Raw genomic sequence first — 22,998 nt, 5'->3', positions numbered from 1 at the left:
ATAGGAATCCCCACATTCTTTCCTTGTTGACCAGTTAGGTTTTATTGTGGAGATGTAGGGGAGCATGAGAATTTCTATCCAAGCTAAATGTTGGTATATCTTTTTTATGTTATAAATAAGTAAATTTCATTTTTAAGCTATTGAATGACTTATGAATCCTTCACTTCATTACAACTTCAAGCCTAAACCAACCAGATATCTGCCTGAGTCAGATCTTCCCTTAACATGGATGCTGCTTTCTCCAATCAGCTCTCAGCATCAGAGCTTTCCTCTAATCATATCAGCTCCCCACATCAACTGCATAGCCTTTCTTATCACTAATCATCTATTCTCATTTGGGTTCTGCAATGCTTCTCTGACTGTCACCTTCTCAAATCCATTTTCTTCTCAGCTCCATTAGTTTCTATAGCCTTCTTCAGTATCTCTTCTTTTGGCTCCTGGGTCTTAACTCCTAAATTCTGACTCCTTCACTTCTGACTCCTGATGCTTGTGGTTTATGTCTTGTGCCACATGTCCTGTCTTCTGTCTTCTGCATGTAGCTTCTAATGCTAGTTTCTATTCTGGCTCTTCAAATCAGGACCTACTAGTGTGTAGTGAACCATCTCTACCATAAATTGATAAGCTCAAAATCCATATTTCATTCAGATATTATATAAATAGCTAAATATACAACTATCTCAGAGTTCTCAAATAATTATTTGATACAGTTTCCTAAACATAAACAAGGAATTGAAGCCCTCTTTGCTATCAGTAAGTAATTCTACCTTGAAAAGCTTGCTTTTCTCTAAGATCTTGGAACTTTCTGTTTTTCACCTCAAGCCACTTTTTTCTATACTTCTCAAAAAATGTCCTTTTTGTCAGTCCCTACAGTTTTGTGTTTCTTTCCATAAGCAGAGATAACCAAAAAGCAACCCTGAGATGAAGTAGCTAGGCTTGCAGTTACTTCCTAGTTGTGTGGCCCTGGGGAAGTCATTCAACCTCTATTTGCTTTGATTTCCTTAATTTTAAAATGGGGCTAATGATTTAACTTACTTCCCAGGGTGGTTGTGAGGATCAAATAAGATAATATTAGTAAAGCTTTTAGTACAGTGTTTGGCACATAGTAGATGCTAAACAAATGCATATTTTCTTCTTGCCTGAGACAGATTTTTCTGGCTTTGGCTGCCACTATCTAGACTCAAGAGTTCCAGAATCATTGAGAGGTCTATGTGATTGGCAAGAGGAGGGAACCTCTACAATATTTCCTCAGAGAGAAAGATGATCCCCACTAATGCAATTGCTTGGACTATGCAGAGCTGAGGAATAAGACTATTTCATGATGGTATGACTTTTTTCATGTTTTAATATTTTATGTGAATAATGTGAACAATAGTTAAAATGAGAATTATAGTTCATTGTTTCATATTTACATATTTGTCAATGTGTGCCTTACACATCTTTTGTGTTTAAGTATTTCTTTTATGGTAGAAAACATAGCTATCCTTTGCTTGATCTATATTAAATATTGAATATTTTTCTTGTAAGTTGAATATTTTTCTAGAAAGGATCCTACTAATCCTTTTGGAGAAGCCTTAAATATGGAATTGGAGTATAATGAGTGAGAAAAGAGAAAAAGTTTGACTCCTGGCTGAATCCAGTTCATATAATCCTAGAACTAAGGTTCCTTAGTAGAAGGAGGTTCCCAACCCCCAGGGGCCTCTAGTATTTACATTTCTAGATCTCAACACTCTAACTGCTGCCAATCAACAGTGACCAATTCTGACCTCAGAGACTTTTAAAAACATATTCTCACTTCGCATCAGAGAATGCTGAACTATAGATTTGGAATGAGGTAAAAATTATAAGACCACCAATATGTTGATTCATTTTGCTTAACTACACTTCTTAAGTAAAAGAGACTTTTGTTGTTTTTAGGGAATCACTGAAGTGACAATAATGTAAATTTTTAACAGCATAGCATAAGTGAAATTTTTTTTAAAATTTTGAAATATTTCCATTTTGAATTTGTCTGATCAAGGTTTTTGTTTTGTAGGAAAAAATATTTGATGACTCATTTTATTCCATCTTCAAAGACCAATACACTTAAATTGTTCATTTTCTATAGTTTCAGTTTCGTTAATTTGTATTTTGTAGGTAATTATCTATTTCCTCTAAATTTTCTAAATATTCTAATTAAAAAAGTAACCATGGTAGTATCTCCTAATATTAGTAATTTCTGGTGCCAGGCATGGTGGCACATGTCTGTAATTTCTACAGTACCTGCAATACTACTAATAGATCTGTATCCCAAAAAGATCAAACAAAAAGGAAAAGGACCTATGTGTATAAATACTATATAATATATATAACATATATGATATTTACACACATACATAAAATAAATACATATGTACATAGCATATGCATACACACAAATATATACACAGCATATTATATATATGCATGTGTGTGTATACTCTTTTTGTGATGGCGAAGACTTGGAAATTGAGGGGATGCTCATCAACTGGGCAATGTCTGGACAACTTGTGGTACATGGTTGTGATGGAATATTATTGTACTGTAAGAAATGGCAAAGAAGGTGGCTTCAGAAAGACCTAGAAAGAATTATATGTACTGAAGTGAAAGGAGGGGAACAGAACTAGGAGAACATTGTACACAGTAACAGCAATATTGTAATGATAATCAACTACTCAAATCAATACAAAGCTCCAGAATTCCAAAGGACTCAGGATAAAAAATGCTATTCCATCTCCAGAGAAAGAACTGATGAACTCAGTGCAGATTGAAGCATACTTTTCTTCCTCTTTCTTTTTCTTGCTTTTTTTCAACATGGTTAATGTAGAAATATGTTTTGCATGATTTTTATGCATATCAAATTTTTTGCCTTCTCAATTGATGGGAAAGTGGGTAGAAGGAGGAAGAGGATGTTAAAATGGATTTTTTTAAGGACCAAACTAGGTTGCAAATGGAACAGAAAGACTCATGCTAATCAGACTTGGATTGGGCCTTGAGTAGCTGCTATACTTCCAGCATGAGTGAGACAAGGAGATCCAGTCTAAATAACAAAAATAATAATAACAAAAATTTTAAGGATCATCAGCTTCCTTAACAATCCACGTGTGGCATCTCTCAAAAGCATATCCATTATTCTTTAAGGCCTGGTTTGCGTCCATCTACTTTGTAAAGTCTACTCTAACCGCTCTCACTAGAAGTAATCTCTTTCTCTCTGTCTCTGATTTCATCTTCACCTCTCCCTTTTGCTAATTAAAATGTTAGGGGATTGTCAATTTTATTGGTCTTCAAAAAAACAGACCTCCTGATTTTAGTTATTAAACCAAATGCAAATTTCAGTTCTATTTTCATTTTCTCTTAACGTTATAGTCTCAATTACATGGCTACATCATAATTGACTGTCTATTGATTTTTAGTCTTCCGTATAGATGACTGCTTTACTCTTCTTGTTTTGCTTTTAAATGCAATTCTAATTCATTTTCTCTTTTTTCGTAATTTATGTAGTTAAATCAATTTGCCTTTAAGAACTGCTTTGCATGTGATATGTTGATTCATGGTATAATTTCTATTTTTTAGATAGTCTTATTTTTCTCATATCTTTAACTTAAAAATTGCTTAATGGATTGTTTAATAATTGTCATGGAGCTTTATATATCTTGATGCTTTTATTTTGTGATTCTAATTTTATTGCATTATCTGAAAATATAACAAGTTCTGCCATTTTAATTTACATAAGGTTTTTCATAAAGTGATATGTGATCAATTTTGCTAGAAATCCATGTGCACTTAGAAAAATGTACTTTCCATTTTGTTCTCTCCATACAGTTTATAACTCCAACTTATTAAGTAAATAATTCAAAGCTAAAATTTCTTTATCACTTATCTTTCTATTTGATTTGTCACATTCTAATAATGCAGTGTTAAAATCCCCTGTTATGTTTTAGTCTATTTGTTTTATATTGCTGTCAATATTTCTTTAAGACTTAAACTGAAAAATTGAGTGGTACATATTAATTAAGAATTGTTGCCTTTTTTCCTTATCTTTTCTCTTACCATTTTGTTATTCCTGTGTACTTGTCAATTTTTTTTTCTGATTTGAATTCCACTTAAATATCTGACAAAACTATCAACCTTGCCTCTTTTTTTTTTTTTTTTGGAACTGGCATTTGAATAACATAATTTAGACCAACCTATTAATTTTAATCTATTTTTGCATCAAATGTTTTTCCTGTAAACAAATTACTGATGATTGTTCTTTTTCTGTTCTACTTTTCTTCTAACTCCTAACATGAGAGGAAAATGTTACAAGAAATATATTTTATTTATCTTCTGTCATTTTTTTCATATTGCTCACAATGTTGACTACTGGGGGGAAAGTCTTTTAATCTTCTATACTTATTTCAGCCCCTAGATCTCATGACTAAAAGAAGTTATGCTTTTATTTTTTAACTGTTAGTTAATTCTTATACATCCTTGAGATGTCATTCCTTATGATGTTTCCCTTTTTGTTTTATTGTTAACATTTGTCATTTGTCCTGTTTTCCATAAGTGTTCAAGTTTTCTATTTAAATACCTTTCAAATGGTAGATTTACATAATTTAATATTCTTTATCCTTTGGTTAAACAAAATAATAAATATATTTTTATCACAGTGTCTAATAAGTTTGTATTATAGTTTTGTAAAAGGTTTGCTATTACTTAGATATTTTATTTATCAGTTCATTAAATGTTACTTCTTCCTTGATACTCAGGGAAGTTATTGTCTTTAAAATTATGTCATTTTAAAATGAGAGGCCTTGATGAAGCAAACTGAGGATTTCTCCTTGCTGGTGTTCTTTATATTCTCTCTCTCTCTCTCTCTCTCTCTCTCTCTGTCTCTCTCTCTCTCTCTCTCTCTCTCTCTTTCTCTCTCTCTCTCTCTTTTTCTCTCTGTCTCTCTCTTTCTCCTTTCTAAAAGTTCCCTAATCTAATCCATGTTGAAAACTTTCCTCTAATTGCTATAAACAATCAAACACAATATGAAGTTTTTTTCTTTTTCAATAATTTCTGAGATTCAAATTAATCTGCTGGTAGTTTTTGTCTTGTCTTTAAATTTTGTTATTTTAATTTGTTCATGCAATATAGATGGGAAAATATAGCTTTTGGAAATAATATTTTTTTCTGAGATATTTGGTTCAAATATTTTCCCACTCTGTTTCTTTTCTTAAAATTCTATCAGTATGGATTTTATTCATGTAGTGACACAAATATTCATATAAATTGTCAGTTTTTCCTTTTGTAATCTCTAACCTTCAGTGAATTAAGAATTTTCCTCCATCTACAGTTGCAAAAAATGAAACCTGGCATATAGCAGACAATTAACAAATGTTTATTGACTGATGAATTGAATTCAATTTAACATACATAATTATGTATCTACATAGTCAGATATAAAGTATACTCAAATTAAGGACAACATAATTTTGGGTTAGTGAAGGTAGTAAGAGCTATATTGGATCAAAAAACAAAAACAAAGCTGATATATGAGGTAGTTTTTAAGCTGATCCTTGAAGTAGGATAGAAATTAAAAGAGCTAAGGTACAGGAGGAAGGCATTATAAATATTGAGGAAAGTTGTGTGAAGACACAGAGTTAAAAGATGGAATGTTGTGTAAGGGGAGAAATGTGTATAGTATTCTGTGGGATAGAGGGAAATAATGTGAAATCAGTCTATAAAAGAAGTGAGAGTTATATTTAAATGGTATGTTACTAATAGTTTTCAATAAGAGATTTACTTAGTGGATATTATTCATTATCATTATTTCATAGAAAGACAAAGAGAAGACAACTTTCTTCTATCCAAATGGATTCCACCAGTTTAGGGGAATTCTTCAAGGTACCGCAAGAGGCACCAATCTCTTTCTGTTTACTTATAGAAAAATATATTTAGATTCAAGAACTATGTGGAAGAATTTGTATACCTAATGATCTCTTTGTATTTGGAAAGATATTTTTAACACATGAAGAAAGAGTAATGAAAACATTGTGACTGATAAAATAGGTGTGTATACATAAAATTATATAAATAGATGTATACATATAGATACATGTATAAATATATAGACACGCCTATTTTATCAGTCACATTTTGAAGATGCTATAAATCTTTCAGCCCTAGTTTCTTCAGGTGACCCAATATTTTCATCATTCTTTCCTCAAGTTTTTTTCCTGTCTTTCCAAATAAAATACATTTGGAATGTACATGTATATCTATCTCTATCTATACCTATATGCTATATATAGATAGATATACACACACATACACAGAGAGAGATAACAGCATCAACTTTTATGAAAAGTGATCACGTATTAGGGCACAAAGATATTAAAAATAAATATCAAAAGGCAGAAAAAGTTAACACACTCCTTTACAAATAAAAATAGTAATTAGTTCAGAGAGCACATACAAAAGATATAGATACTAATCTTCCTCTGGTTTAGATATTAGACTATATTTGTCTCACAAAAAAGAATCTAGTAGACTGCTCTCTATCTCAGTTTTTGAAGATAATACGTCCTTTTGGAAACAATTAGTATTTAAAAGATTGATCTGTGAATTCATCAATCAATTAATGCTAGTTTATTTTGCTAAAAGAGTTTAGGGGTGAAAAATTATATCCCTAAAAAAATATAATAATACAATAAAATAGGAGAGGATAAATGAACTGAGTAACTGAGTTAGTCAAGTAACATTTTTTTATGTGCCCCACTATATACCTGGAACTAGGAATACAAAGAAAGGAAAAAGATAATCCTTGCCCTCAAGGAGTTTATAGTTTAATGGGGGAGACAACATGGAAACAACTATGTATAAACAAGATATACACAGGATAAATAAAAAATAGAGGGAAGACACTAACTTTAAGGATTCTAAGAATCATAAAAGGCTTCTGGAAGAAATTGAGGTTTTAGCTGAGTCTTGGAGGCCAGAGAAGTTAGGAAGCACAGATGAAGAGGAAAAAATTCTAGGAACGGGGGACAGCCAGTAAAAATATTTAGAGTTGAGAGATGAAGTGTCTTGTGCAAGAAACGGCAAGGAGCTCAGTGTTAGGGTATTTAAATTCTTTTAAATTACAAAGCCAACAAATAGGCAGACCCCTAAAGGCATATGAGATGATAAGATGGGAAACAATAAAATTGAAAACAAAACTATAAAAATAGTAAACAAAACTAAAAACTATAAAAAGACTAACAAAGTTAATAAACCTTTAGCCTATAGGACTAAAAAGGAGAGGGCAAAAAATAAAATTTAAAATAAAAATGGACAAGTTGAAATCAACAAAACCAGAAAAATGTTTTAAATTATCAAAACCCGCTATCAATAGATATGTGCTAACAAAACTAAGACCAGAAAAGAAAGAGAAGTATTTTCAAAAATAAAAAATATTTAAACTAATGGAATACCAAACAGAGATCTTACGTAATCCAATCTCAGAAAAGGAAAGAGAACTTTCTGTAAAAAATGAACAAATAAGCAAACCACAACAACCAAAGGAGGGGAAGCTCCTCATCTTTATGGATTCACAAAATTCTATTAAACATTTTTTAAAGTAGTTAGTACCAATGCTATACAAATTATTCTCAGAAAAAAAAAAGCTGTGTACCAGACTCCTTTCATAAGAAAAAAAATTCTTAATAATGAAACAAAAAAATAAAATAAATAAAGGAGAACTATAGGACAATGCTATTAATACATTTTTTTTTAATTTGGATAATATCCTGTCAAACAGACTATAGCAATCATCTAAGAAATGATTAATTATGACCAAGTTGGATTTATACCAGAGAAGTAAGTAGAGTTTAACATTACAGAATCATTCAATCTAATTAATCATATTAAAAACAAAAACATCCAAAACAACATGATTTTCTCAATTTATGCAGAAAGGACCTTTGACAAGTACAGCACTAACTTATGCTATAAAGTATAGGCCAAAGGAGGGTAATCTCTGCTTCCCCCCTTCTGGTATAGACATAAAGGAAAATTTTATGTTATAGAAAGAACCTATCTGAAAGCAAAACCAAGACTCACATATAATGAAATACACTAGAAGAATCTGCAGTATATACAGGAGAAAAGCAAGGATACCTGATTTTTCTACTACTATTTAATAAGGTTCTAAAAATGCTAGCAATAAGAGCAGAGAAAGAAATGGGCTAGTTCTGGCAATGTGTAAGTCAACCTCATCATCTCTCTGGACATCTTTGGAAAGAATACTGCCAAGGTAAATGAACTTATCTGCAGCATTCAAAATCTCCCCATTTTTCATAATTGATGATTCCATGTGTGGATGGTGTGATGCTGGCTGGTGGAGAGATTCTATTTTCTTAGAGTTAATTGTTAGGCCAAAATTAGTACAAGCAGAAAATCAATCCATAGTTTGTTGCATCTTAGCCTCAGAGACTGCATTGAGTTCACAATCATCTGCAAACAAAAAGTCATGCACCAAGTTTCCATGTTAGTCTTTGCTTGTAATCTTTTCAAGTTAAATAGTCTACCATCAGTGCAGTAGCAACTACAAAAGAGAAAATAGATAATTTTGCTTATATGAAGCTGAAAAATATCTGTTTAAACAAAATTACTGCCTCTAAGAAATTTAGGGGAGTGACTATATGGGAGGAAATCTATATCAGTTTTCTCAGATAAGGGATGGGTATCAAGATAAAAAAACCCCAAATTTCATATACATGTATATATACGTATATATGTTATGCATCTTGTGTATATGTGTATGTATTTATTATATACACAGAAAGAGACAAGTTTTATTATACTTCTCCTTTGGAACCCTGCTTACTCTTTGTAATTTTGCTGCATATATATGATTATATATATGTGTAAGTATACAAGTGATCAGAAGTCATTGCCTAATAGATAAATGGTCAAAGGTTATGAACAAACTGTTCTCAAAAGAACGACAAATATTAACAATCACATAAAGAACATGCCACATCACTAATAAAGAAATAAATTCACATCAAAATAACACTGAGCTTTTACTTTACCCCCAGCAAATTTTCAAAAATAACAAAAGTTGCAAAAAAGTTGTGAAGAGACAGAAATAACAGTGCATATGTTGGTGGAGCTGGGAATTAGTACAACCATTTCAAAAAGCAATTTGGAATTATGCAAATAAAGCGATTAACATGTCCATACCCTTTGACCTGGAGATTCAATTACTAGACTTGTACCCCAAAGGGGACACTGATAAAAAAGGAAGTTCCTAGTTCCCAATATACATCATGATATTTGTTGCAACACTATTTTTTGTGGCAACAAAGAATCAGAAGCAAAGTAGATGCTCATCAATTAGGAAATGGCTAAAAAAAAAGTATGGTCCATGAACATAGTAGAATAATATTACTATTCTGTAAGAAACAAGTATGTTGAATATAGAAAAGTAAGAAAATACTTACAAAATTTGATGAAGAGTAAAGTGAGCAGAACCAAGAAAAGAACACACATAATGATATAGCAACATAAATAGAATTAAAAGCTATAAAACAATCAAAACTGGATATTGCAAAAGTATAAAGTACAAACATGGCTCCAAAGAAGAAATATGAGAAAACAATGTCCCTTCACTTCAATCCTTTGAAAAGATAGGAGTCCATAGGAATGCTACACTGTATACATGTATTTCTAGACTTTTTTTATATATTGTTTTCTTGATTTTTTAAAATCCCTTACTATTTTTCCTGTCTTTTTTGTCTTTACAAAATACTAATTGTTATACGGGATGGCTCTCTTAAGATGAAAGAGTAGGAATACTAAGACAAAATCTGATGATGTGAAAAACAGAATAGCAGTTACATTTTTCAAAAAGATATTATTGGATTAGCTAGATATAACTGATCTTAAATTGTTAATAGAGAAGTACCAATTTTTCAGATCCTCTGTCAAATAAATGGGTAACCAAGAGTTGAACTTAAAACTACAAGGACACTAGCTTTAATCAGGTCCAGCAGAGAATAGGAGTATTTACCAGTTGTACCCATCCAACTTATTCAAGACTTAGGGAGCTTTCTCACATTTGGTGGCCATTATCAGAAATTATAAGGAACAAAAAGTTGCTATTGCTGAACTACTCAGCAATCTCGCTTGATGATACTGGATTGTTAAGTACCAAAGCCAAAAGGTCAAGAAAGGTCAGTTTGGCCTAAACCACTTGAAAACATTTGGAGATCATTGAAATGAGAAATGGGAATAAACTCAAAGGGAAAAGCTCTTCACACATGCACCAGTGTTGGTCTATGTATCCCTCTATTGATGCTAGCCTGCAAGGCTTAAAAGCTTTCTTGTTACAAAAAAACCTTGGTAACCAGAAAATGTTTACTGCTGTCACTAGAGAACTTTCTAAGAGTAAAGTCTACTATCTAATATCCAGTGGATCCAGATGACTCAGGAGAAGAAAGTGAGGTTTGTGACCTTGCACAGCCCTCCTTCACTTAAATCAAAGATGCTATGGTTCTCTTTGAGAACGAAGGACAAATACAACAGCACCTATCTAATACAAAAATAAATGTTTTGAGTTTGATGTGGGCTATCATTGAAAAGTTCAGAGATGATATGCATCTAAATTCAGCATTCCCAATCCCCTCATGGGCATCCCAGGGAGGAGGGAGTCCTGGCTGTTGAGATAGGGAACATAATACATGATAGTGCAGGATGGTTCTTGATGTTGACCCTAGTGTTGGAACAGGCTGCTTGCAAGAGGGTAGCTACCTTTCTACAAATAACTCTGATTTACAATGACAATAAGTGACTGTTCAGGAAATAAAATCATATTGGCTCTAGCTCTGATGTTCATGGTGCTTCTCTGCTCATAGCCACCTCTTTACATTGGAACACGTACTGTGAACTGCAAAGATTTGGTGCCACTCTCCACATGGACCAGATTGTTTAGAGTTAAGATTCAGTCTTTCTATAGAATGGGATTTCTTGCTTGACTTGTCTTAAAACCTGGGGTTTATCACTTGACTTCATTTATTTATCCTGTGCCCTTTTTTGAGGGGGAGGAATTATGTTGCTTATCTTTTAATTTATTTTTGCCATTTTTCTGATTTAGGATTTCTTCCTCTAGTCCTGCCTATGCTAGGGTTCTAACATTCCCAGGTTGGGATTATCTGGTAGAAGATCTAGTCATTCAAAAGACCGTTAGGAACTTGCTACCAAGGGGTGAGCTATGGTAGGAAGGATATCCACCAGATGCCCCTACTATATGACTGGGATGGTATTGAAACCATTCTTGAGACTCAAGTTGCTAATAGTTCTAAAGGTTCCTCTGAGTGACATCACTTTTAATTGCCTGAGTAAAAACACCAAAAGGAGTTCCAGCCCTGCTTCCAGGGGCATTCAGAAGCAGGAAAGCTATGCTCAGCTGAACCAATGTATAGAACCATTGCTACGTATACTTATTGAATATCTCCCCCCCACACATACACACCCATAGCAATGTAAATCTCCCTTTGTTAACTATCAAATTATATGAAAGTCTCATTTGATTTCAATATCAGACCTAAGTTGTTTGGGAATAAGCCTAAACCAGGCAAGCCCACAACATATATGGGTAGAATTTTGAGAAACAAGCTCCTATCCGGTAGGATAGATAGGATATAAACCATTGGGAATTTGGGAATGATGATGGAGAGTAGGCTATTTTATACAAGCAACCAGAATGCAAAAGTTTCTTTGGTTCATGAATAACAAAATGCTTTTTACTAGTAATGTTGATCCTACTGTCCCTCTGACCCTACAAAAATACCTTTCCCAAGGCAGCCTCTGACCTCAGACCTAGTAGAATCTCTACTCTGTGCTGAACCATGTACCACCACTTGAGCATAACTCCATGGAGAAACTGAGAAACAAGGAAAGTTCTTAGGTCTAAACTGAACCAGAAATGAACCAGGACCAACACTATCCACATGCAGACTTGTCCTACGTTTTAAAAGTATATTCTGATAAGTAATTCTGTGCTTGCGTTGGGCCCATTATTTACATCATCTCCATACCTGAGGTTAGGATGGCCTTTAGAAGCTAGCTATCCACAACACTGTGCTAACTAGTCTCCGTGTTAAATATCCAAACTATGTGATTTGCTAGTTTCTGTACTCTATGTTTTATACTCATAAGACATAGTGGTATACCCCATGTGATTTGCAGATCCTACAAATTCTCCACTGGGAGAAGATATAAGAAAGGGCGCAAAGTCTTTGCTGTCACCTACATATGAAAGACCAAAGTTGCTGTATTGGAGAGCAATGACCTTACCCCTTGGGCTTAGCTTTTATGCTTGCTTAGTCATTTTCAGAAGAGTTGCAAAGCATGTAGAATCCCCAGAATGCTGTAAGAGGTCAGACTCAGACCTTTGGGGTTTCTATATTAGGGCCCTACTTCCAGGATCTCAAACAGGGATTAAATAGAAACTTCTAAGAATTTCTACCCTAAACTAGAGAGCACTCTCTGACAGTGATCCAAGCTCCTGACAGTTACCTGAAAATATATTTCAAAAAATAGGATTGAATCTGAGGGCAATGGTTGGCTAAGAGTAACTGACCTCTATGTTCTCCAGAGCTTGGTGCCTAATGTGAAAGAATATTCTTCTAGAGATTTTTTTAAAGTATTTTATCCAAGCCTCCAAAGGAACACACAGACCACTGTTTGGGAGTGGGAGGGAAACTCAGAAGGTTCTTCTCTCAGCTCTTAGAAAGAACGTTGCCTAATCTATGGACTTCTATTTTCTAAAAGACTTAAGCAGAAAAATAAAGCCTATGGGCTTTACACTAAAATAATCAAGCAGAGCCCACTCTGCCCATGAGGAACAGACGTCAAAAGCTAGAAACAGAGAGAAGTCCAGTAATCACATGCCCAGTAGAACTGCCCCCAGCAGCAGCCAAAAGTGAAACCAGAACCAATGACAGTGAAGCAACACTGCGCATCAGTCCCCTAAGACCGGCAGGGAGCAATGCCTAGTGGAGTTTACGTATCCATAGAGACTATGCATCCAGGGGGATGCTACACATTCAGCAGAGACTTTGCTGTTTATTCTTCTTTTGGAAGAGGACCAATGACACTACAGGGTGATGTCTTGACTTGTGCATGAATTGGATTTAAATGAAGTAGACTTGCACAAAGTGGTCAGCCTCACTCTCTCTTCCAGAGGCATCAAAATCCAGACAAAAAAGTCAAGATGACTGGTGATGGCCCAGGATGCAGTGGATGATCTTGGCATCTTTGATATCTGACCAAGCTCTAAGTGCTCCGCGGTGCCTGCTTCAACTGCCTTCATGGTTGTTTAAATAAATTATTCTCTTCTGCCCATTCTGCCAGGGAAAATCTTCATATGCTTGGTGTAGACCTCACCCTAAATCACTAACTATGGTTTAATTCCTGGCAGTGACCCTCAACCTAGTGTAACCTGTCTGCTTAGATAGTTTTCCCAGAGTGTGGTCGCTGTACATGCTACAACTTCTTGGAGTCACAGGTGAAAGTTGGGTGAAGGTGGATGAGGAATCCTGAAAAGGGCTCAGCAACTCCTCACATTAGAGGTACTAGTCTTCCCTGAACATACCATACAACAGAGATTACACACCACTTGGAACCAGGAAGGAGCAGGCCTGGCAGAAGCAGGAACATAAGATTATCAACAGAAGATATCAGGAGCCTTGCAGAGTTAGTGACATGACTGGTCCCTTCATGGTTGAACTATTTGCACTCATGTTCCCTCCAGGTGTGTACATTTCCAGTGTTCCTTTTGTGTGACCACTATAATTTCTAATAAATATTTTATTGTTACTTTTCTTACTCTGCTATTTCATTAAATGCCTTTGTTTTAAACTAATTGTGAGCTCTTGCTTAATGGTAAAGATAAACCAATCAGTGGGAGCTTGTGAATGTTGAGCACATGCAGGTGTATAGACTACCTTAAACCTAGGGTTGTATGGGATTGATTGGAGCACTGGGCTTGGAATCTGGAAGATCAGAGTTCAAATTCAGCCTTAGATATTTATTAACTGTGTGACCTTGGGGAAATCACTTAATCTCAGTTCCCTTACCTGTAAAAATGGGGATAAAAATAGAACCTACTTAAAGGTTCACATTATTGTGAGGATCAAACTAAATGATATTTGTAAAGCACTTAGCACAGCACCTGGAAAATAGTAGATACCATAAAAATGTGAGCTATTATTTGGGGAAATCTATGTGCTACCTTGCCCCAAAGTGCTTTAATTATTTGTTTTAAGTATCCCAAAGTCCCATTTTTGACCCCAACATTCCTCAGGTATTTTACAGCTTGCTACTGATATTGGCTATTACCCATATATATTTTATATATATATATATTTATTGTGTTATCTGTTATGTTACATTTTTATACAGGAGGAAGAAAGAAAGGAAAGTAACCTGAGTAAAAGAAATACTTCCTTCATTTCTGTCAGCCCTGCCTTAAACTGTCTGCTACTTTCATTCTTTTGTCTCAACGATCAAAGCTGTTAATGCTTTGAACTCTCTGCAAGTTGCAGAATGCTAAAAATGGCCACTTGAAAACCTTAATCAGTCGGAAAGTTGGTAAATTATACCTTCATGCTATCCATATTGAGTACCCATTACTCCTGGACATAGCACATTAACTGACTCATTAGCTATTTCCAACCATATGGACTTGGGTTTGGGTGGGTCACTTTGATAATATCCTGAGGTGAGCTTCCTAATTATTGCAATTATGGGATCTCAATCATGGGGCCAAAATAGTGTCAATGCCTTTAAAATGGGTGTCAATGTGCCCAGACAATGACTGAGATGAGCAACATGCTCTTTGGTTGTTGTAAGTCCCCCGATACCCAAAAAGTAATTACTTGAAAAGTTCTGAGAACCTGCTAGAGAGTTTAAGAACTGAGTAAGCATGGAATGCGAAGATGCTGGGAATCAAGAAGAAATTTCTCTGAATTGAAAGGGCATGGTGGTGATGCTGTTCAGACAGAGACACTGTGTCTCTCATGTAAATTTTGCAATGATATTTTAAGACACACAAGAGAAGAAAAGAGAAAAAAGCAAGTGCTAAAAAAGTCACATTTTTACTGTGCAATTTGTGATGGTGTCACAGGGCAACAGCGTAAGGGGTTACAAATTGTTTATATACTACCAAAAAAAACACTACCTACACCCTGAAGTATCTTACAAAACAAAAAATGCCCATCCATGACAGCAAATATGTCCTTGCCAGTCTTGCCCCTTACATAGATTTTTCCAGTTAGCAAAATGCTCAAAAGTGCTAAGGGCAGTATGTCTCAGTTGTGATGGTTACATTGGTCATTTTCAAAGGTGAAATGAAAGACAGTTTGTCTCTAAGCTACCCATCTCCTTTCATTAAATTCCTGGCTTCTCGTTTAGCTAATCAAGATAAAGCAGAAGAAAATTAAAGATTTCAGCCTTTAAGAAGACTGTTACTCCAGAGAGGCCAATCAAGCCCAATCATTAGGAAATTCTACCAGAGGAAAGAAGCAGGTGAAAGCAACTAAGAAAGCATTTAAAAAGAGTTTCCTGGGATGAGAAGTCTTTGGAAGTGTGGGGCATATTTAGGTGCCTTAGAGGTACCTAAGGATCTATTAAAAAACAAAAAACAAACACACAAAAAAACCTAGTTTCTACGAAGACACGAACGGTTTATCATCTCAGATTGTAGCATGATGTTGAATGATTAAGGGTGACTGGAAAAACCTGAGAAACAGCAAAGACCAAAGTTCAGAGTTCATCCAAGAGGTGAGAGGTGGTCACTAGAGGCTTAGTGCCAGGGGTTATCTAAAGCTTTGCTTAGGTCTACTCAGACTTGTCAAAGTTTTCTGGGCTTCCTTTCTGCAGGAGAAAGCATATGATGAATATGAAGTTAGTAGAAGATTTTCTTGTTATCCTTTTATGGAAAGGGTTGAATTAGGAGACTTTATAAGACCACAAGGAAAGTAAAACCTCACTTTGCAGAAGGACCCCATACTTAATTCTTCTAGAATACTTCTAACTAGTTTTCAGCCACTAAGTATTCTTCAAATTTTAACTTCTTTGATGCTTAGTTATTACTCGAAAAGTGACAGAGATAGATGGACATCCTTATGTAAAAGGAAAGAACAGTGGATCTGAAAATGGAAGGAAGGCTTGGTTCAAATTTCAATTCTACTACTTACTAACATGGGCATATTAATTCCCTTTTCCGGGTCTCAGCATCCTGATTTATTTCCTGAGAGGATTGAACTGGATTGTCTGTAATGCCCTTCCCAGCTTTAGATTCTGAAATCTCTTGAGCTAAACTTTGTTCTTGCCAATGTTGACTCAACATTTTTGGTCTCTCACAGACTAGCTTTGATTAACTTTAATCCTCAACGACTTCCACCTAGAACCTGATGATGCAAACTTATCTCTCTTGGAAGAGATCTCCCTGTTCTGAAGAAATGAGCTAAAAATCATGAAGCTCTTTTGAAATCTAAGCAAACCCCTAGACTAAGTCACAGGGCTATAATCTACAGCAGTGGGTCCAACTGAGATAGAAACAGATCTTTGCTATTACTTATTGACTTAGAAAACCACAAATTAACATCATCTATGTTGTATTGTATTTTTACTTACTTTGTTAAATATTTCCCAAGTGCATTTTAATTCAGTTCCAACCTCACTGGGTAGTGTTGGAGGACCCTTATAATAAGCTGACTCCATTCTTGACACTTCTGGTCTACAACTAAGTGCTCGCCAGGGGACATCCAGCATCTAGTGTACTGCCAAAATCTGTGGGTACCAAATAAAATTGCTAAATATTAAGCCATCTAAGGGTTTCATGAAGAGTTCCTATTTTTATATTTGGATACTTGGTATTATCTAATATTTCTGATAAATAGCATCTTCCTACATCAGAAAACTGAGGAAAAGTCATTGGAGAGAAGGAAATGGGAGGAAATAGAGCACTAAATGAGAGAGAAGGCAGCACCTTGGTTTTTCATAACCAATTCCTTTCAAAGGACTTGGAAGTGGAAACTTATTGATAGTCTAAGAAGTCCATGACCCCAGAGGATCTTTCCACCTGATGCTACTTGACTGACCTACTTGAGAGCAACAGGTCTAAGAGTTAAGATTAAAGCCTAGAATTGAGGTCTTACTGCCTAAAGCTCTAGTCCTGAATAGCTCACCTCTTTTATCAGGCCATTTGTTGGTTAGGGGAAAGTGTATGTGGGTGGGATTGGGAAGTACTTTTTTCAACATGTACCTAGTGATTTGCTTAAAATTCAAGCACCATTCATTCCAGGTGAAAGAGAAGTGAATCAGAAAGCCAACTGCAATCTTAATGGTAGTACTAAACCACAGTTGTCATGAATGGAGTCATTGGCCTACAGGTGGAAAATCTTGGTTCTAGTTCTGCTTTTACTCCTAACTAGCTTTGACTTTGGAGTACCAGCTCTAAAAATGAGGCCATGTTAGTATGATTTTTATGGTCTGTTCTTGCTATAGAATGCTAGAATTCTATAAACTTCCATTATTCCTGCATGAATAAGGTAGTTTTCATGTCTTCTCATTGGTTAAGTGCTAAGAACCAAAAAATTAATCCATGACACTTTTAATGAAAACCATGTATTTTATATGGGACCAGTGAGTATCATATGGTAAAGATTCTCTCCTGTACTATTTCAAGGGAAACAATGTCCATGAATATAGGTAATGAGAAGCCCAGGTGCCTCAAGATGACTGACACTGGAATTTACCAAGATGAAACTGACCAAAAGTGGGTGACTTTTGTGAAATATGTAAGTAACTTCTGGAAGGAATCAATTCAAACTCACAATGTTTCTCCTAGGTACTTATCTGGCCAGGGCCACAAAGGAAGGTGAAGATGAGAGGTAGGAAAGGGAGATGGAGATATGGATCAGTGGTATGAAGTCTAAGTATAGTCCTGTCATGGAAACTGGATGATGGGATGGGTATAGCAGGAAGGTTTTGACTCTGGCACCATCCAATATAATTCAGGTATAGTTTTAGAGGTAAGGAGATAGGGACCTATCTATACTACATGGGTGGATATAGCATGCCAGCCTAGGGATAAGTGTGAACTTCTAGTGCTAAGGTCAGCAGTGGATGGGCAGAGTTCATAGAAGCAGGACAGCAACAATGATAATACCTCTCCAGATCTAGGAAACTATATCTATATTTTAAATTTTGATGGAGAAGATTTGGATAGAAATGGATCCTTCACATCATTTTAATTCCACTTTTCTGGCAGGTGGCTTATTACTGATGAAGTCATATTGACTTGTAGGGATCACATCTCTTCCATTTCTTAATATTTATAAGCCAAATCCTCCAATAATGTGTTCTAGATAGAGGTGTCAAATTTGCAGTCACAGGTTAGATGGCAAGACCCAGTAGTCTAAAGGGAATATACATAGGGTAAATGGTAAGAGCCATAAAAACTTTTTGAGTAAAACTATTTGGTTGAACATATATCCCTTTCTTCAATAATAGTATTTCTGAAATATTTTCTATAATTTATTCTTTAAAGAAATTACTTCATTAGAATAATTGAGATTTAAAGAACCTTGTATCATGTACTTTCTTAAGAGAAATTGATCTTATAAAACTCACACATCTGAGCTTTGATATTATCACCATACTTTATTACCCCTCCACCTTTCACCTTTTGCCTTGTTTCTACTGCTACCATAATATAGTATGGGAAGTGAATACCAAAATACTTCTTGGAAGGAAAGGGTTAGGAACCCCTGTACAAGCATCCTGCCCTTTCTCTGGTTAACCCAGTAGGGTAAGTAGACAGTAGTGTGGCTAACTTGTCATCTAATTTATTGCCACAGATGAATTACTTCCTGAAGATTCTATTTTGGAAAACAGATGAGATTCCTATTAGCTATGATGGATCAAGTTCCACTGGCCTGAATAGGATGCCCCATAGTTTAACTCTGGACACAGAACATATGAAATATGTGGATGAAGAGGGTGTCATGTGGAATATTGTGTATTTTGGAAATGTAAGTATTGTTCCTCTGTTTTATTCCTCACACAGAATTTCAGGATAATACAACAATTTTGCTTTTCTTACAGGAATTTGGAATAACAGTACTTGTGCTACAGACTGTGCGGACTGAAGAATAAATCTAAAAGTATTGGTGAGGGTCTTAGATGAAACTGTAGGCCACTTACTATTTAAAAAAAAAAACTGTAGCCCCATTGTAAGATTATCCCCAAATGTTTTTTTCTAAATAAAAGCTAATCAGCTCTTTTTCCCTTCTCACCCAATCCCTTCAAATCCCCTGTATGCAGAGGTTTTGGTTGTATGACTCATTGAGATCTCAAAATAGTAATGAAATGGATGGAAGAACTGTTTTATTGATACAGAATCATATCACTGGCTGTGGACTCAGAAGACCTGGGTTCAGATTCTGCTTCTCATTGCTTGCTGTTTGTCCTTTGTTTGGGAAGAAGACCGTGATGTTAGGGAAGTGATGCCATGACATGCAAGTGAATTGGATTTAAGTGAGAGAGACCCTCACTTTCTCCTCTGGAGCCATGTGGGTGCAGAGGCCAGGTATAGATCAGCATGACTGGAGATGGCCCAGGATGCAGTGCGGGACTTTGGTCTTTTCAAGCTAAGGTCTTTAAGGGGTCTCAGTTTGACTGATTAAGGTTCAATAAGAAATGAGGCAGAGAATGGCCTCTTTAAAAAAAAAAAAAATTCTGATTGGGGAAGACCCTTAGGGTTTCTGGCCAAAACAGAAAACAATTGCTATTTATATTCATTCTAAGACAATCAGGGCCCAAACAATGACTATTTATTAAGCCTGAATCACTGAATGGCCCTTGCCTCATTCAAACTGAGATCTACTAAAGACCTTAGCTTGAAAAGGCCAAGGTCTCCCACTGCATCCTGGGCCTTCTCCAGTCTTCCTGATATATATGTAGTCACTGGACCCAGATGGCTCTGGAAGAGAAAGTGAGGCTGGTGACTTCGTATGGCCCTCCTTCACTTAAATTCACTTGCATGACATGGCATCATCTCCCTAATGTCACGGTCCTCTTTGAGAATGAAGGACAAATAGCAACTTCTGTGAGTAAAGGAGCTGCTCACTGGGAACCAAATTGGAACTGGCAGTTGGGCAACATATCTTACCTTCTCCCCTTTCTCTTCTTCCCACTGAGAATGTAAATTTTTTTTTTTTTTAAGACCAGCCTTACCCCAAATCACTGACCAACAATAGGTTCCAGGCCAATCTCTACTTGGTCTGCTTCTGATACTTACTAGTTGTGTGACCTTGGGTCATTTAAACCTTCTTGAGATTCAATTTCCTCAACTACAAAATGAGCAAATTGGACTAGCTGACCTCTAAGGCTCCTTCTAGTTCAAGATCCATAAGCCTATACTGGTGGACAACATCTTTGAAATCTCTAGGAGAGAACCAAATAATGATAAGCTACATCATTATTTAAAATCATGCATCTAATTCTGGGGTTCTTAATTTTGTGTCATGGAACCCTTCAGCAATCAAAGCCCTTTTCAAATTAATGTTTTAAGTGCATAAAATATACCAGATTATAAAGGAAACTAATTGGACTGAAATATAGTTATCAAATATTTTTTTAAGTTCAGAGACGCCAGGTTAAGAACTGACATAGGTGAATAGAAGAACAAAAATGATGTCTTAGATTTTAGATGTAAAGGATAGTGTAGTAAGTAAGCATTATTATGGAACATCGAAACATCTTTCATTAGGCATTTCACCTAAATGGGAAGTCTAAGTAATTTAATTGAAATTTTACATTTTTGTTTCTCAATGCTACTAATCCTGGTTTCTTGGTGTTTTATCTTTCCTTAGTGTTTTCAGCTATAGGTAACCTCTGAAACTGACCAGAAATATTACCAGTTTATATTTGTCTTCCATTTCACTATACCTTTATTACAGGGGCAAGGGGGAATCAGAAAAATAGCCTTCTCTTGAAGAAGAGTCACTTCTTTAAAAAACCAGGATTAGCCCATGAGCATTGCTTGACTATTTGACTTTTGTGAGAATGTTCTTGACCCTTTCAGTAGACTTATTGTTAATTTCTTATAAAAGGAAATGAGAAGATGGTAGTTCTTAACAGACTGTAGAAATAACTGGTTTTATTGATGAATGGTTTCTTGGAAGCTATGGGCAGATGCTACAAAGAAACAAATGATTAAACTATCCAAAAGTATAATGAGCTACCTTGGAACATCATGGCCTGCCACATTTTCTACCACAGATGAAATGGAAGGAAATGGGTTTGACTATAATTTTAGAATTTGGCGTTACAAATAAATGTTGAAAACCCCCAAAGTTAAAAAACTCCCAAAGGGCAATTGTCTCAATGAATGGCTTACAGAAAGAAGTTTTGCATTTAAGAAAATATGCCTTCTTGTTAAAGACTTTTTTTTTTTTAATTCCTGGAAGCTTTCATATGGTGCTATCCTAAAGGCAGAGACTGGGGTACTTCAAGCCCCAATGGCTTAAAAAAAACTTTAATATGCCTTTCTCTCCCATCTTCAAAAAGCCCTCCCTTGATCTATCCATCTTTGCTAGCTATGAACCTATATTTCTTCTCTTTCTTTTATGACTAAACGACTTGCAAAGGTCTTCTACAATAGGTATCTCCACTTACTTTCCTCTAGTTATCTTCTTAACTCTGTAATATGGCATCAAACCTCATCATTTAAATGAAACAGCTCTTTCCAAAGATACTAATGAAGCCTTATTTGCCACATCTAATGAACTTTTCTCAAGTCTTATCTTTCTTGACTTCTCTATAGACTTTGACACTTTTGATTATCCTTTTCTCTTCAATAATCTCCTCTCCAGTTTTCCCTGATATTGTTCTTTCTTTCTTCTTTTCCTACTCTATTCTTCTGCTATTTTTTTTCTTCTTTGCTGTGTGTTCATCCATGTCTCATCAACTAAGAGTAGGGATCCCACAACTCTGTTTTAGGCCCTCATATATTTCAATTTGTGCTCTCATCAGTTCCTATGATTTCAATTATTTCTACACAGACCTGCCTCTGGCTCTCCCTCTATATTTAACTTTAATCACTGGGCATACTTCCAAATTGCACTCCAGAATTGGTTGGATTAGTTCACAACTCCACCAATAATGAATGTGTTCTGATTTTCCCACATCTTCTCCAACGTTTTTTTGTCATGTTAGCCAATCTGATAGGTGTGATATGGTACCTCAGAGTCATTTTGATTTGTACATATCTAATCAATAGTGTTTCAGAGCATTTTTTTCATATGGTTACAGATTACTTTCTTCATCTGAAAACTGCCTGTTCATTTTCTTTGACCATGTATCAATTGGGTAATAACTTGTATTCTTATAAACTTGACTGAGTTCTTCATATATTTTAGAAATGAAGCCTTTATCAGAGACATTGGCTGTAAAAATTGTTTCCCAGCTTTCTGCTTCCCTGCTAATTTTGGTTTCACTGGCTTTGTTTGTGCAAACACTTTTCAATTTAATGTAATCAAAATCATCCATTTTGCATTTCATAATGTTCTCTATCTCTGTTCCCTTCTCCATAAATCTGACAAGTAAACTATTCCTTGCTCTCCTAGTTTGCTTGTAGCATAAGCCTTTATATCTAAAATGTGTACCCATTTTGACTTTATCTTGGTATACAGTATAAGACGCATAGTTTTGATGGTATAGACCTTTGTCAGCAAGGTGATATCTCTGTTTTTTTTAGTATGCTGTCCAAGTTTGCCATAGCTTTCCTTCCAAGAAGCAAGCATTTTTTAATTTCATGGCTGCAATTGCTGCTTATAGTGATCTTTCAGACCAAGAATATAAAATCAGACACTGCCTATGTTTCTTCTCCATTTGCCAAAATGTGATGGGACCAGTTACCAAGATCTTAATTGTTGGGTTTTGGGATTTTTTTGATGTTAA

At 35.2% G+C, this 22,998-nt stretch overlaps 1 long non-coding RNA gene across 1 annotated transcript; it reads left to right on the top strand.

Moving 5' to 3' along the window:
• Positions 1 to 15,576: 15,576 nt before the first annotated feature.
• LOC140520989 (uncharacterized) lies at positions 15,577 to 19,318 on the top strand. The gene is made up of 4 exons (XR_011972742.1): positions 15,577 to 15,810; positions 17,720 to 17,831; positions 18,894 to 19,067; positions 19,141 to 19,318. It is a non-coding gene; the product is annotated as an uncharacterized lncRNA (long non-coding RNA).
• Positions 19,319 to 22,998: the final 3,680 nt, after the last annotated feature.

This window comes from Notamacropus eugenii, chromosome 1, assembly GCF_028372415.1.
Source record: "Notamacropus eugenii isolate mMacEug1 chromosome 1, mMacEug1.pri_v2, whole genome shotgun sequence".
In the NCBI taxonomy this organism is placed as follows: domain Eukaryota; kingdom Metazoa; phylum Chordata; class Mammalia; order Diprotodontia; family Macropodidae; genus Notamacropus; species Notamacropus eugenii.
This window is presented reverse-complemented; position numbering and strand designations above follow the sequence as displayed.